This window comes from Hipposideros armiger, unplaced genomic scaffold (genome assembly GCF_001890085.2).
Source record: "Hipposideros armiger isolate ML-2016 unplaced genomic scaffold, ASM189008v1 scaffold_420, whole genome shotgun sequence".
NCBI lineage: Eukaryota > Metazoa > Chordata > Mammalia > Chiroptera > Hipposideridae > Hipposideros > Hipposideros armiger.
Genome location: NW_017731770.1, coordinates 357,768 through 373,231, shown reverse-complemented (window position 1 = coordinate 373,231; position 15,464 = coordinate 357,768). Strand labels below are relative to the sequence as shown.

At 40.4% G+C, this 15,464-nt stretch overlaps 1 protein-coding gene and 1 pseudogene across 4 annotated transcripts in view; both read right to left on the bottom strand.

Moving 5' to 3' along the window:
- The window catches only part of CRACD (capping protein inhibiting regulator of actin dynamics), a 136,118-nt gene that overhangs the window by 32,342 nt on the left and 88,312 nt on the right, over positions 1-15,464 (bottom strand). The window lies entirely within an intron of this gene.
- On the bottom strand, positions 12,054-12,544 carry LOC109394360 (ATP synthase F(0) complex subunit C2, mitochondrial pseudogene; annotated as a pseudogene).

The window sequence follows — 15,464 nt, the reverse complement described above, 5'->3', positions numbered from 1 at the left end:
AATATTAATACTAGCTAAATTTTATCAAGTATTTGCCATGTACCTTGCATATGTGCTAACCTCTTTAATATTGAAATCTTTTTGATACACACATATAATATTTAAGCCTTATGTGGTAGGCACTATTACTAAGTCAATTTTATAGATGAGGAAAATAAGGCTTGAAGACAGTGAGTGAGTTGTCATATATCTGTATATATGTGAATATGTTTCTGGTCTCTGTTCCATTGGTCTACTTGTCTATACTTTTAGTAATAATCCTGCACTGTCTTAATTACTATAGCTTTTTACTGAGTGTTTGGTATCTAGTAAAGTTCTCTAGCTTTGATTTTTTTCAAGTCTCTTTGCAATTCTACATAAATTCACACACACACACACACACACACACACACACACACACACACACACACACCACACTCTAACACACTCCTAGGATTGCTTTTGTGATAGCACTGGATCTATAAATAAATTTGGGGATAACTGACACATTTACAATATTCAGTCTTTTAATCTATGAACATTGGCTATCCCTTCATTTATTTAGATCCTCTTTATCTTCTCAAGGTTTTGTAGTTTTGTGTGTAGAGGTCTTACACCTATTTTGATAGATTTATTTCTACATATTTGATGTTTCTGAATCTACTGTATATAGGTTAAAATTTTTATTTTTAATTGTTTATTGGTAGAATATTAAAATACAACTGATTTTTAGATATTGATCTTACAAATTGGCTTATTTGGTCTTTCTATGTATATGATCAGGTTGCCTGTGACAAAGAAAAGTTTCATTTATTCATTTTTAATTTTACTTTCTTTTTTTTTTTGCCACAGTGCATTGGCTAGAGTCTTCATACAAAGCTGAATAGAAGTGGTGATGGTAGACTTTGTCATGTTCCAAAACTGAGCAAGAAAGTTTTCAATTTTACTGTTAACTTATGATGTTACTTATAGAATTTTTGTAGATTACAATACTGCTTGTTTGAGAAGACAGGCAGTGTATTCTATTTATAACTGATTTTAAGATTTTTTTTGTCTTTTGTTTTCAGCAGTTGTAAGTTGATGTGACTTACCCAGCTGAGGGTACATGATACTTCTTAAACCTATGGCTTGGTCTCTTTTATCAATTTTGGAAAATTCTTAGCCATTACCTCTTCAAATATTGCTTCTGACCCATTTTTCCACTATTCTCCCTCTGTTTCTCCAATGTTAGAACTTTTCACCATGAGTCATATGTCTTTATGCTGTTTTCTGTATCTGCCATTCTTTTTATTCAATATGATTCTGTCTGCATTTTTCTACTGACTTAGCCTTCAGCTCATTTAATTCTCTTTAGTTGTGCCATCTGCTGTTAAAACCATCTACTGAGTTCTTAATTTCAGTAGTGTTTTTCAGATCTAGAATTTCCCTTTAATTCTTTTTAGTAGATTCTAGTTCTTTGGTGAAATTCTCCATCTTGCTACCTGTTTTGTTGAATATATTAACCACAATTATTTAAGTCTCTGTCTGAAACTGCAATATCATAGTCCCCTTTGGGTCTATTTGTATTATCTTCTTTTCTTTCTTTTTTTTTTTAAGATTTTATTGGGGAATTGGGGGAGGGGAACAGTGCTGGGAAATCAGGGGAGGGGAACAGACAAGTTGCTGTCCTTTTGTTCTTCAGAGGACGTTGCTTCACTGGCCCATGTTGGTATTATCATTGTGCTCTTCTCGGGTGAGGCAGATGGGTCGCCGGCCTCTGGACGGCCACTCACGGCATGTATTATATTATTTTCCTCACAGCCTGTTTCTTAACTGCCTAGTAAGTTTTTTTTTTAATTGAATTCTACATATCATGCATAAAAAATTGTAGAGGCTGGGTTCTCTCCCTCCTGAGAGGATTCACTGGCTCCACTAGCTGACCTCAATCCAATGACCTCAGTCCAATCAGGGACTGAGCTGATCATGGTTGGTTAGCAATCTTTGTAAGACTCAGACTCCCTCTGCTTTGCTCCCCACTTCTAAGGTATAGGCCTCCTGGAGTCTCAACGAAGAACCTGGGTCATTTCCTAAGGTCCTCCTCCTTCGTGGGTCTGAAACCCCACTTTTTGTCTTTCTAGCACCCCAGACTGCCCCAAACTCTGCCTTATTTTTCAGCCTCTATCCCTGTTAGAGTTCAACAAATGCCTCAAAAGGAAAATTGTTGCCTAGATTTATGCTCATTCTTCTGGGCTTCTCTTCTCTTAGGGGTTTTAGTCCCTCAAGTCCTGGCTGTCTGGGCAGCCTCAAACTCTAGTTTTTGTGTTCCTGATCCCATGAATGGCTTACAGCTCTGCTGCCTTCTCCTCCTGGCAGCCACCGTCAGCCTGTTAGGGCTCTTGCCCTACACCAAGAGTCAACTAATGCCCACAGGAGAGAAGCAGTATGCAGAAAGGTGGGCTCAACTCAGTGGGCTTTCCCTTCTCTCCAGGACCTCGCTGCTCACATCTGGTGCCTCAGCAGCAATCTGATGCCTTCAAAAAGATGGTCTTTGTTTTAATATTCTATCCATATTTCTAGTTGTTCTTGGTGGGAGCAATCATTTGCTACAAGCTATTTCATCACAGCCATAAGTGGAAGTAATTAACTTTTTGCTATTTATTACGTTTCTACATGCCAGAACCTACTTATGGATATGGTCACTTTTCAAAGTGACCAAAAGCATTTTCTTCTTGTACCTGGTTTTTGCCCCATTTTAAAGCTCTGAGAAGAAACAGTGGAGGAGAATGGTAATTGGTTTATTAGTTACATGAATGGACAATCTCGTCTAAATAATTCTATTTACATAATGTAAATTAACATTAAATCCTTGTCAATTTGGCTAATTAAAATTTTTGGTAATCATAGTTACCAGTTCTGGCTCCAAATAAATCTACAAAATAGGTTATTTCCTGTTCTCTAAAGGGGAAGCTGAGACAAAGCATGGATAAAAAACGTTGCCCAAAGTTCCAGAGTTTGAGGCAGGGCTGGAATTGAAAGTGAACAGCCCGCATGTGGAGATCTCAGTTTGAAACTGTTCTTACAAACAAAGAGCTTGGTGGAATCGATGTCCTTAACCAGCTGGGAACTATGAATTATATGATTGGGAGGTGGAGGAGCAATTCACCACAAATTGTACCTTAGCAGAGTTCATCTGTACTTCTTTATTCTTGACATTTAAAGATCTTTCACAATTGATTGCAAACCAGGCCAATCCTCCCCCTTCCTTTTATTATGAGTGAGCCAAGAGGTGAGGGGCCTCTGAGCCTCAATGCTGCAACTTTTCCTCAGAGTCTTATCTGTTCAAATGGAAGAAACAGAGCTTGCTGTATGGGAACTTTTTCTCTTGATGCCAAGAACACAGAGCAGCCTCTTGGGCATGAGAAGAGATGTATGAAGGCCTCTAAAATCAGCAGAGTTTAAATTTACTCTGGGAAGATTGTCAATACCGTCATTTCATAGTAATATTAATTTAAACAAGATCTAAAGTTGAATGCAAGCATATGTGATAAAAGCAAGCTCTAGAAGGAGATGAACAGAAGCTCACTTGGGAAATTTAGAACACTGCTCTCTGAGGGACAGTTTTCATAAGCTTAGAGGAGAATCACAGACATCACTTAAAGAGGCCAGAAAACGGTCCCTTGGACTCAAAAGTCCAAGCAGCCTAAGTTCCTGGGTCCTTATGGCTAGAAGGGGACACAGCTGAGATATTATAACTCTTGTTTCTATATTTCTATTCTGGCTGAGTTGTTGTCATTGACATTACTGTTGTTGGCAGAGAGGTTTGGATTCTAAACATTTAATCAGGGGCTTCTAATCAGCCCAGGGAGATCAGCGTTTGGTTTTCCCTTAACTCTTCACTGACTCAAGTGGCTGTCTTTTCAAAGGCGTAGATGGTAGAACAGCCTGAGGCTACTCTTCTGGCTTTAACAGTCACTTAACTCTATTTGACTCCAATACTACTAGTCTCTTCTTCTACCCATGTGTCTCCAGGTACCTAGTGGACCCTGCTATTTGAGTACCCCACTGGCTCTGCAAATTCAACATGAATAAAACCAAACTTATCAGGATTTCCCACAAAGCTCTCAGAATTCCTATTTCTTTGTTACCATCATCCCTCAGCCCCAGTGCTATATTTATTTTATAAATGAGGTCAGATTGAGGTTAGGGGGAAAGTGCAGTACAGAAGACCTTAGTATCATTTGTCCTTTCACATTCAGAAATCCTTCAAAAACAATGTAGAAGTCAGTGAACAGGACTGCAACTCCTGTGCTCCTGGACCCACTTTAAGCCTGCACTTGTTCTGCCTGTCCATGCTCTGTGACTGTGCTGGGGGCCCAGATTGCGGCTCTCTACATCTCTAGGAGGTCTCTTCATGGAAATGAGCAGAAAAGGGGAGGAACTGCTAATCCAGAGCAGCATCAGCTATGACCCATGTCAGGTGTCACACAGCCCCCAGTCACTGCTGATTCTGTGGCCCTCTGTGATCACAGAGTCCATGGCATGAATCATTACGGACCAAGACAAGGTCCAGTTAGGTGAAGCGAGAGACTTGATCAAGACAGAACTGAAACCAGAGCTCAGGCTCCTGACTTGTTGACAGTCTTTCCCTTTTACCACAGTGTTAGTAGATGTTTGGATTTCTTTGGAAACAAAGATGCTGGACATGACAAGACAGTTACATTAACAGAGTCCTAGTTCACCCACAACTGCAAACCTTATACAGAAGAAGGTGAACCAATTTTACCACTTAAATACCGAATCTGTGGATACCAAATAGGATGCCAGCATCCATGAATTTTTTTTATATTTATATAATATGGACTGAGATATTTTTATTGTGGTAAAATATATATAACAAAATTTACCACTTAACCATTTTTAAGTATACAGTTTAGTGCCATTAAGTACATTCATATTGTTATACAACTATTACCACCACCCATCATCCCAAACTGAAACTCCATACTCATTCAACAATAACTCTTCATTTTCCCTTCCCTCAGCCACTGGTAACCATTATTCTCCTTTCTATCGCAATGATTTTGACTATTCCATGTACCTCATAGAAGTGGAATCATGTATTTGTCCTTTTGTGGTCTGGCTTATTTCACTTAGCATAACGTCCTCAAGGTTCATCCATGTTGTAGCATGTTTCAGAATTTCATTCCCGATTAAGGGTGAATAATATTCCGTTGTACATTCCATTGTATATGTGTACAGCACATTTCGTTTATGCATTATTCATCTGTTGATGGATATTTGGGTGGTTTCTACCTTTTGGCTGTTGTGAATAATGCTGTTACGAACATTGGTGTATTCATCAGGATTTAAAAAAAATGTATGACTGTAACATTACAACTATGTGTAGACATGGCTGAAAAAGTAGGTGTGCCATAAAGTCCTCATTTCACACCAAAGATTTGACATTCCTTCCATATCCTCTACCCAAATTAAACAGTCACTATCTATAAAGATTAGCAGAGACTATTGGACAAAATAAAAAGGGGGAGGAGAGGGGAAGGAAAATGAGGAGAAAGAAGAAAAGGAGGAGAGAGGAGGCGGGAGGAAGGGGAAATGAGAAGAGGGAGGAAGAAGAAGGAGAGAATTCCTTCATGTTTGCCTAAGGTCATGGGAAATTCTGAGGTGGAATGCTTGAAAAACTGATCCTGGTGTCCGATTCGCAGAGCAACGGCCCCTGGCTTCCACCCCTACCCCCATCCCCACCCCCACCCCGGAAGGTTTAAATACCACAAACAGGCCCTATTAACTGGAAACCAGAGGCGTCTCATTCTAAGAGAAGGTGTGTTGTATCAGCACTAAGATCAACTTGGAGTGGCTTAGGGGGTCCTCTTCTACCTCCACCTTATTACATTTAAGCCCTTGGGTCTCAGTCATTATGACGCTGGAAGGACAGGAGGAAAGAGACATCGTTGTTTCTCCCCTACATCACCTCCCTCTCACTTACCCAGAGACAGCTGGCTTGGCTGTCATAAATCTACCTAGAAGCTCTAAGCAGCTACTTAAGAATAAATAATATACTCTTAATGTACTCTTGGGCACACTTTGGCAACACAGAGGCAAAAATACAGGGATGTTTTGAAGGGCCTTAAAGTTGTGAATGGTTTCAGGAAACTCATCTGAGGCCTGGATGGGTTATTGTACTCTGCTGTGATATAGGGATTGCATTATTATGCTAATGACCATGCCAAAGCAATATCAAGTTCACGCATTTTAAGCTTTGCTCAGGAGAAGGTCTTATTTTTATTATTATTTTAAGACCGTTTCAGACTTATATAAACAATGCAGGCGTAGTATGAAGAATTTTTTGCTTTCCTGCACCATTTTAGAGTCAGTTGCTGGCATGATGTTCTCACCTCTGAGCCAGGAAGGCAGTGGAGGCTCAGAAAATTTGTTCTTAGAGACATGAGTGGGAAACCTCAGAAATAAGTAGAGGGATTGCTGAGGGCAGTTGAAGGGCCAATGAGTGTATCACTGTCACTGTTGCCTTGGTTTTACCTCCAGCCTACTGTAACATGATTGACATCTGCAAATGATCTCCAACTGAAGTCCTCTTCAGTTCTGCCCTCTTTCAAACCATTTGTCAATCTTAAAGCTGTTAATTCACCAGCTCAGAACCCTCCGGTGGCTCCCTTTTGCCAAAATCTTACCAGATGAAGCTGCAATTGTTGATTAACACTTAAGGCTCCTCACGATGGGGCTCTAAACGACGCTGGGCAAGTCACTAAACCTCTAGGTGCCTCGGTTTCCTTATCTGTAAATGGGGATGACAAGAGGAACTACCTCATGAAGTTTTTGTTAGGATTAAATGAGTTATGATACGTAAAGCATTCAGAACAGTGTAAGTGCTTATGTAAGCGTTACCCATCATCATCCAATGTCGCCCTCCTTCAAACACCCTATTAAGGCAAACCCAACCACTCAGTTCCCCAAATATCCTCTCTGGGCTCTGTCATTCATTGCATTGGCTCTTCTTCTCCATGGCCCACTGCCAATTTCTCAGTTCAGGTCCTATTCACCCTTCAAGGTCCAGCTCAAATCTTAACCCCACACAGCCTTTCCTGCTTGCCTGGAAGAAAGAGATCTTTTCTCTCACTGAAAAGATGTGCATGTATCTCTTGCTGTTTCATGTTACTGTTACTATAATCAAGCCTTAAATGAGAGAGAAAATAGAAATGCTTTGTGTAGTGTAAAGTGCTACACAGCTGTGATTCCAATAATAACGGCACCATCTTATCCCCACCATAGCACTATGAGTTGCATGAGGGCAGGGATCACATCTATTATCTTTGCTTCTCCCAAAGTCCTCTATGCAATAAAATCTGGAGGAAATTTTTTCAATGGATTAGTAAATGATTAATATTGTAGGATAGTTAATTAGATGTGTTTCCTATGGAGAGGTCATTGAGAGAATGGAAAGCATGATGCAAACAGCTTGATGGGAGGAGGGGAATATTTTCCAATCTGGGTATATTTCGGGTAGGTTAGGCCTAAACAGAAGGCCACGTGGAAAGCTCTGAGGAGCCAGTGGATGGGCAAGTCAGAAGGATGTTCAACGTCTCTTTTATAAAGGTTGCTTCTGAGCCCCCTCCACAACTCAAACCAGGGAATTGCTCCAGGCTTCGCTTCCCGCCTTCTATTTCAAACCTCCCTCTCATCAACATTTCCTGGTTTCATTTTGTGTCAGTTACAGTTCTTAGTCACAAGCAACAGAAACTATGTAAAAGTAAATTTACTAGAGCAGCAGGGGTTCAAAGAACCAAAGAAGCTAGTGACAAGGCTTAAAAAAAAGGCAGGATTGATGAGAACTATAGCAGTCCAGGCATCAGGACGCACAGCAACCATCACGGTGCAGGAAGAGCCTGGGTACAGAAGGCTCTCACAGTTGTACCCCTTACATCTTTGACCCACCTGCCAAGCCAAAGCCCAGGAGAGAAAGACTGGCCAGGCTAGGTCATGTGCTCATGTCAGGCTGCAGGGGAGAGGAAGTGGTCCTTTTAGCTTCTGTCACAGGAAGCAGGCATTATGTCCTATCAGAGATGCCTTCAGTGAGGCAAACTCGGTTCCCTGAAAGGAAATCAGGGTGCTGTTGAGAAGGGGAACTGATGCTAACAGCTCATTTACCAAAAATAGCCAACACACTATGCCTTTGGATCTGTGTCTTGATTCTCCTTTCCAACCTAGCCCATATGGATGGACAACTCTTTGTACTTCTGTTTTTTTATTCTACTTCTCTTCCAAGAGACTGCCTTTCTTTCTTTCTTTCTTTCTTTCTTTCTTTTTTTTAAGCTGAGCCATCCTGCTACCGGTTGGCAGCTCAGCAGCTGCTCAGCTCGGGCCGGGAATCAAACCGCTGTTGCTCAGAGCTCAAACTCTTGAGTGAGCTCTTAACCAACTGAGCCACTCAGCCGGCCCTGCCTTTCTTTCTTGGTGGCATGTGCTGCTTCCTGAGAGCAAAGGATGCCACACCCCATGCAACTGGGATACCCAGGCCCAGGTCCAATGCCCTATGCTCATGCTTATCAGCAGATGTGATAGAGATCAGACAGAGGGTGACTGATGACGTGTGGCCGGAGCTCAGGGAACTGGAAGGTCACAGTAGAGAGAGAAGGTGAGAAGCAAAGCAAAAATAAGTTAGCCCGGAAGTCATGCTATTGCATCTCTTGCCCACTATACACTTAGTACTAAGGAGAGTAGGGAGGAGTCAAGAAGAGCCATCTCCATTTTAAGTTGTGTTATCTGGAATTACTGTCTGCAGCAGGGTCTGGTGTGAAAGGGACAATGCAAAAGTAGGGAAAGTTTGCTGGTGGAGGCATTTCTGGGAAAGTTTTCCTCATTTGCAGAGCATGACACAAGATAGGGATGGTCAACTGCATGTGACACCTGGACCTGTGGCAAACCATCCTGGTGTTATAAGGGGACAAGTCTGGGAAGCCTACTCCCTGAGGATAAGAAAAAGTGGAATCAGACTGGAGCTTGATGATGTTGCTTCTTTGGAACTTGGAAAGTCCTCCAGACTTTCAGCTATATCAGATAACATATTTCTATTGTTGATATTAGTAGCTGTGTTTTGTTACAGCTGAAATCATCCTACCCGATACAGCCTCTAGTCACTACTCTAAGCACTGGGCACATTTTAAGACCCACTGACATCATCTAACCTTGGAGCCTACAGAGGGAAATTCTCCCCACCCAAAAAAAGAGAAGCTTTCTGCAGCTGCACAGTCAACACATGTCTCAGGCCAGCCCTCCTCCTCCTCATCCTTTGTCTTTTTTGGAAAAGCATCATGTAATTTGGGACCACAGATATTGGGTAATTGCCATAGCAATGATTAGGGATTCACTTCAGGAATAAAGAAATATAATTATAGTCCCATTGCAGCTTGTTTCCATGACAACAGGGGCAATTGCAATTGATCAGCAGTTTTCTTCCTAAACAGATCCGTGAGTCTCATTCAAATGAAATGCTAAAGAGCAATTAACTATCCTCATCCAACAAACTAGAGAGTGGAATCAAATTAAATTTTGTGTGGCATCTTGGAGGTTCATCCCTGACTTGGGTATTCTATGAAAATATATGGCACTCAATGGACTACAGAGTACCCAATTACCTCATAATTACAACAGAAACAAGATACGTCATGAAAAATTCAAAGAATTAGAGGAAAGTTTGGAATCTTAAAACCAAGACACTTAGAACTGGAAGTCAAAGGTTTACCTACTCCAGTCCCTTGGCCCAGTCCTGTGTCTACATCTCACAGGATGAGGAATCCAATTTGCCTCTAAACCCTGTAAGGCTTCCATGCTATCTCTTCCACTCCTCAGTTGCCCCACCTGGAGAAACCAATCATCTGAATAGACTGAGTCTTGGTCTATGCTCTGGAAATAGAAAACTAGTTATCAACGTCCTCTTTGTCTCAGTAATAATATCACCCTGCATTTGTAAAATACTATGTTAGAGCAGATAGTATAACGTCATATGCATTTTTTTTTATCCTCATAATAATCCTGAGAGACAGCATCTCCGTGTAACAGGTGAAGGGGCTGGCTTGGCTAAGGGCACACAGATCTTGAGTGAAAGCACCTGCATTCACAAGAGGACCCTGGCTCCTGGTCTGTTCTCTCCCACATGCTGTATTTCCAACGATCACTGTAACTGACTCATTCTCCCCACCACCTACCCCCAGACATATTCAGCTCAGCTTCATTAATTCTCCTGCTTAGTCCCTAATTTTCATTCATTTGATGGTTTTTGTACCTCTTTGATAGTCCCTGTTCAATGTCAATACATCCCAGGCTCCTACAGATAGAGGATAAATGATCAAGTAAAATAATAAGTCTTTCCTGACTTCATCTTCTAAAAAGCAGCAAGTCACACACTGGTAATCAGGGAGCCTGAGAGTCACTGTAAGTTTATTAATTACATCACACCAACTCTGTAGTTTTCCTTTTCTAGCAGGTCAGAGGGATGGCAGTACTCTTTTGCCATGATAAGAAAATGCAGGATAAATCAGACGAACGTTGACTTGTCCAGTGGGAAGAGTCAGCATGGTAAAAAGATCAATATTCATATACTTGTTCATTAAATGAATAATCACTGAACACCTGCTATGTGCCAGGCACGGTTCTTGAGGCTGGAGGCACAGGGGAAGGCATCCACACAGGCCTACCCTTACGGAAAGACAGAGGAAGTTGTGAGAACAATGGCAGGGGGGTCTGATCTAGGCTGAGGGGGTCTGAGAAGCTGGGAAAGGTACAGTTGTTCAGAAAAATGAAGGATGAAGAGGCACGAGCTGGGTGAAGGAGGTAAGGATGAGGGATGGGATTGTTCCAGACAAAAGGATCACCATGTGCCACGTCAGCTGACTTGGATTCTAGTCACGCTTCTAACACTAACAGCACTGTGATCTCTTTGAGCCTCAGTTTCCCCATCTGTAAAGTGAAGGTGTTGGATCAGGACTAAAAGTCATCTTAAACCTTTAACATTGGTGTGTGTGTGTGTGTGTGTGTGTGTGTGTGTGTGTGTGTGTGTGTGTGTCTACTGAATAAGGGTATCATATAAATAGAGAGTAGGGTTTACATTAGCTTTGGGGGAGGGGGAATTGGAGGCGTGCATGGTGTCAACCACAGACATATAATTGAAGTAGGCAGTTTCAAACATGACTGTGTCTCTTTCCCCATCTCCTCTCTCCCATTGAAATGCCTGCACCCTCCAATGCAGGGGCTCAATGCCCTTGAGCAAACATGAGCTCACCCTTCCAAGCTAGCCTGCTCTACTCTGCAGTGATGTCCTACTTCAGAATGATCCCTTTCTGTTCCACCCCATTTCTACCTCCTATTTTAGGGATTTGAGGGAGGAAAACAAGCCTCTACTCTCCTCTGCCAACATGAACTTATCACCTCAGTCAGATATGACCTTTCCAATTCCACCTGCATTCCTTTAAAAAAAATCTTTATTGAGATATAATTCACATACCATAAAATCCAACCTTTTAAAGGGTACATTTAAATGATTTTTATATATTCACAGAATATACTTGTACCATCACTACCACCTAAGTTTAGGAGACTTTTATCACCCCCCAAAAAACCCCCATACCCATTAACAGTCACTCCCAACCCTACTCCGTGCCTGGCAACCACTAATCTTTCTGTCTCTATGGATTTGTCTATTTGGATATTTTGTATAAATGGAATTACACAATAGGTAGTCTTTTTTCACTGACTTCTTTCAATTAGCATAATATTTTCAGTTTATTCATGTCACAACAGAGATCAATATTTCATTCTTTTTTATTCCCAAATAATATTCCATCGTGTGGCGATCCATCACATTGTATTGATCCTTCATCTTTTGATGGTCATTTGGATTGTTTCAACTTTTTCTTTTTCTCATTAATACAGTATTTATTTGTCTTCCCTCTGTCAAGCCCTGAGCCAACCACTTTCATCAGGCTGCTTGGGGCGGTGTAAAAAAAGGAACATACAGGGCAGAGCAGATATGGGAGAAAGAACTATGGGAGGTACAGATGGCTCCTTCACGTGGCAAAGAGGATGAGAAAGGCCACCATCAGGCAAAAGAGCCCCTTGGCCTCCGAGAGGGCAAAACCCAAAATGGCGTAGAGGAACTGTTGCCTCAGAGCATGGTTCCTGGCATAACCAATGATGAGGCTCCCAAACACAGTCCCAATTACAGCCCCAATGAACTTGGCTGCTGTGTCTGTGTCCCTTGAAATGGCTCTGGTTTGAAAGTTGCATCCAGAAATAGGTGAGGTCAGGGTATATGGGCTGCCAAGCTGCTGAGGCCCTCATCTGTCAGTGTCTCAGGTCGTTTCAGCACCACTGCAGAGAGCGATTGGCTCAGCAGCTGAGAGGTGCTCCTGACCAAGGAGGGGGTGGAGACAAACTTGGTGCACGCATATATTTTCAGGGGATGAGGGGCTGTGGCAGGAGAGCTCCACCCAGGGCAGAGAAGACAGAGAGGACTGTTCCAACTTTTTGTGCATTGTGAAAATGCTGCTATGAACATTTGCGTACAAGTTTTTGTGTGGACATATGCTTTCATTTCTTTTGGGTATGTATCTAGGAGTGGAATTGGTGGGTCATATGGTAATTCTGTGTTTAACATTTTGAGGAACTGTCAAATTGTTTTTCAAGGTGACTGTAGCATTTTATATTCCCACCAGGCATGCATGAGGTTTCCAATTGCTCATCCTCCTCACCGCTTGTGATTTATGTCTTTTATATCGTAGCCTTCATAATAGATGTGAAGTGATACCTCATTCTGGTTTTGACTTACATTTCTCTGATGGCTAACGATGTTGAGCCAAGTGTGTTTTCATATGTTAGTGGACATTTTTATATCTCTGGAGAAATGTATATTCAAATTCTTTGCCCATTTTAATAATTGCTTTCTTTTTCTTTATTTTGTTTTTTTTATAATGAGTCATAAAATTCTTTACTTATTCTGAATATAAGTCTTATCAGATAAGTGATATGTAAATGTTTTCTTCCATTCTGAGGATTGCTTATTCACTTTCTTGATGGCATCATTTGTAGCACAAAAGTTATTTTTGATGAAATCCAATTTATCGATTTTTTCTTTTGTCACTTGTGTTTTTTGGTACCTAAGAAATCATTGCCTAATCCAAGGTCATGGATTTACTCCTTTGTTTTCTTCCAAAAGTTTTATAGTTTTAGCTCTCCCATTTAGATCTGTTATCCATTTTGAATTCATTTTTGTAAATGGTAGAAGGGGTCCAACTTTATTCTTTTGCATGTGGCTATCCATTGTCCAGCATCATTTGTTGAGAAGGTTATTCTTTACTTATTGAATTGTCTTGGCACTGTTACTGAAAATTAACTGACCACAAATATAAGGGTTTATTTCTGGTCTTTGAATTCAAATCCATGGATGTATATATGAGGTGTGATCAAACAATACAGTGAATGTTTAAATAAAAAATATTTATTACAGTAAAAGACACATTGCCATTAATCCCCCTCAAAATACTCTCCATCACTTCAAACATACTTATCCCATCATTCTTGCCACTTTCTGAAGCAGTTCTGGAAGTCCTCTTTTATGTCTTTAGTCATACTGTCGTGGCTTCCTCAATGTCCTGAATCATTTTGACTTTGGGGAAGAGCCAGAAGTCACACAGTACGAGATCTGGTGAATAAGGTGGTTGAGGACACACCATAATATTTTTATTTGATAGAAATTGCCATGTACCAGAGCGATGTGTGACATGGCATAGTGTCATAATGGAGGATGATTTATAGTACACTTCAAAACACAGCTTCTCTCAACCATAGCTCACACCCAACTGACTGCACTGAACAAGTTGAAACTTGTCACACACTGTTACTAAGGTTCGATGAGCTGCTTCCTGTATTGAAGATCCCTGCCATTTTGTTGGATGGCACTTGGCAGCAGCATTCACTGTATTTTGTGATCATAACGGAAAGGCTCCTTGTCACACATTGCTTCTGGTACAGCAATTTCTGTCAAATAAAAATATTATGATTTGTCCTCATCCACCTATTCACCAGATCTGGCACCATGTGACTTCTGGCTCTTCCCCAAAGTCTAAATGACCATGAAAGGTAAATGTTTTGAATCGATTCAGGACATTGAGGCAGCCACGACAGTTCAACTAAAGATGCTCATGAAAGGGGACTTCCAAAATTGCTTCAGAAAGTGGCAAGAATGATGGGATAAGTGTGTTAGAAGCGAGGGGGAGTATTTTGAGGGGGATTAATGGCAATGTGTCTTCTACTGTAAAAGGTTTTTTTTTTTAATTTAAACATTTACTGTATTTTTTTTATCACACCTCATAGCTATCCTTATGCCAGTACCATCTTGTTTAGATTACTGTAGCTTTGTAGCAAGTTTTTAATTCAGGAAGTGTGAGCCCTCCAAGGTTGTTTTGGCTATTCTGGGTCCCTTGAATTTCCATATGAATTTTAGGACACACTTGCCAATGTCTGCGTCTGCAGAAAAGGCAGATAGGATTTTGATAAGAATTGCACTGAATCTGAAGATCAGTTTAGGGAGTATCGCCATCTTAACAATATTAAGTTTTCCAATCCATATATATGGGATGTCTTTCCATCTATTTAGATCTTTAATTTCTTTCAATTATATTTTGTCATTTCCAGTGCATAAGTCTTATACTTTTGTTAAATTTATTCCTAAGTATTTTATTCCTTTTGATGCTATTATAAATAAAATTATTTTCATAAATTCACTTTTGGATTATTCATTAGAAGTGCACAGAAATACAACAGAAATACAAAACTTCAGTGTTGTATCCTGCAACCTTAATCAACCTTGTTTATTAGACTAATTGATTTTTTTCTTGCCTAATTGTCCTAGCTATGACCTATACTATGTTACAATACAGTATTGAATAAACATCCTTGTCTTATTCCTAATCTTAAGGGGAACACATTCATTCTTACCATTAAGTATAATATTAACTCTGAATTTTTTGTAGATGTACTTTATCAAGCTAAAGACGTTTCCTTCTGTTCTATTTGAGTGTTTTTATCATGAAAGGGTGTTAGATTTTTGTCAAAGGCTTTTTCTGCTTCTATTGGGATGATCATGTGTCTTTTGTCTTTTTTTAAATTAATATGGTGCATTATATTGATTGATTTTTGTATGTTAAATTAACCTCGTACTACTGGGATAAATCCCACTTGATAGTGGTGTATGATCCTTTTAATGTGTTGCTGAATTCAGTTTGCTAGTATTTTGTTTAGGATTTTTATGTCTATATTCATAAGGGAGAGTGATCTGTAGTTTTCTTTTTTTGTCTTTTCCTGGTTTTGGTATTAGGGTAACCTGGCCTCATCGAGTGAGTTGGAAAGTTCCCTCCTATTCTATTTGCCACATTCATTCTTACATGGAATTCTCTGCCATTCTCTATCTGAAATGTTAA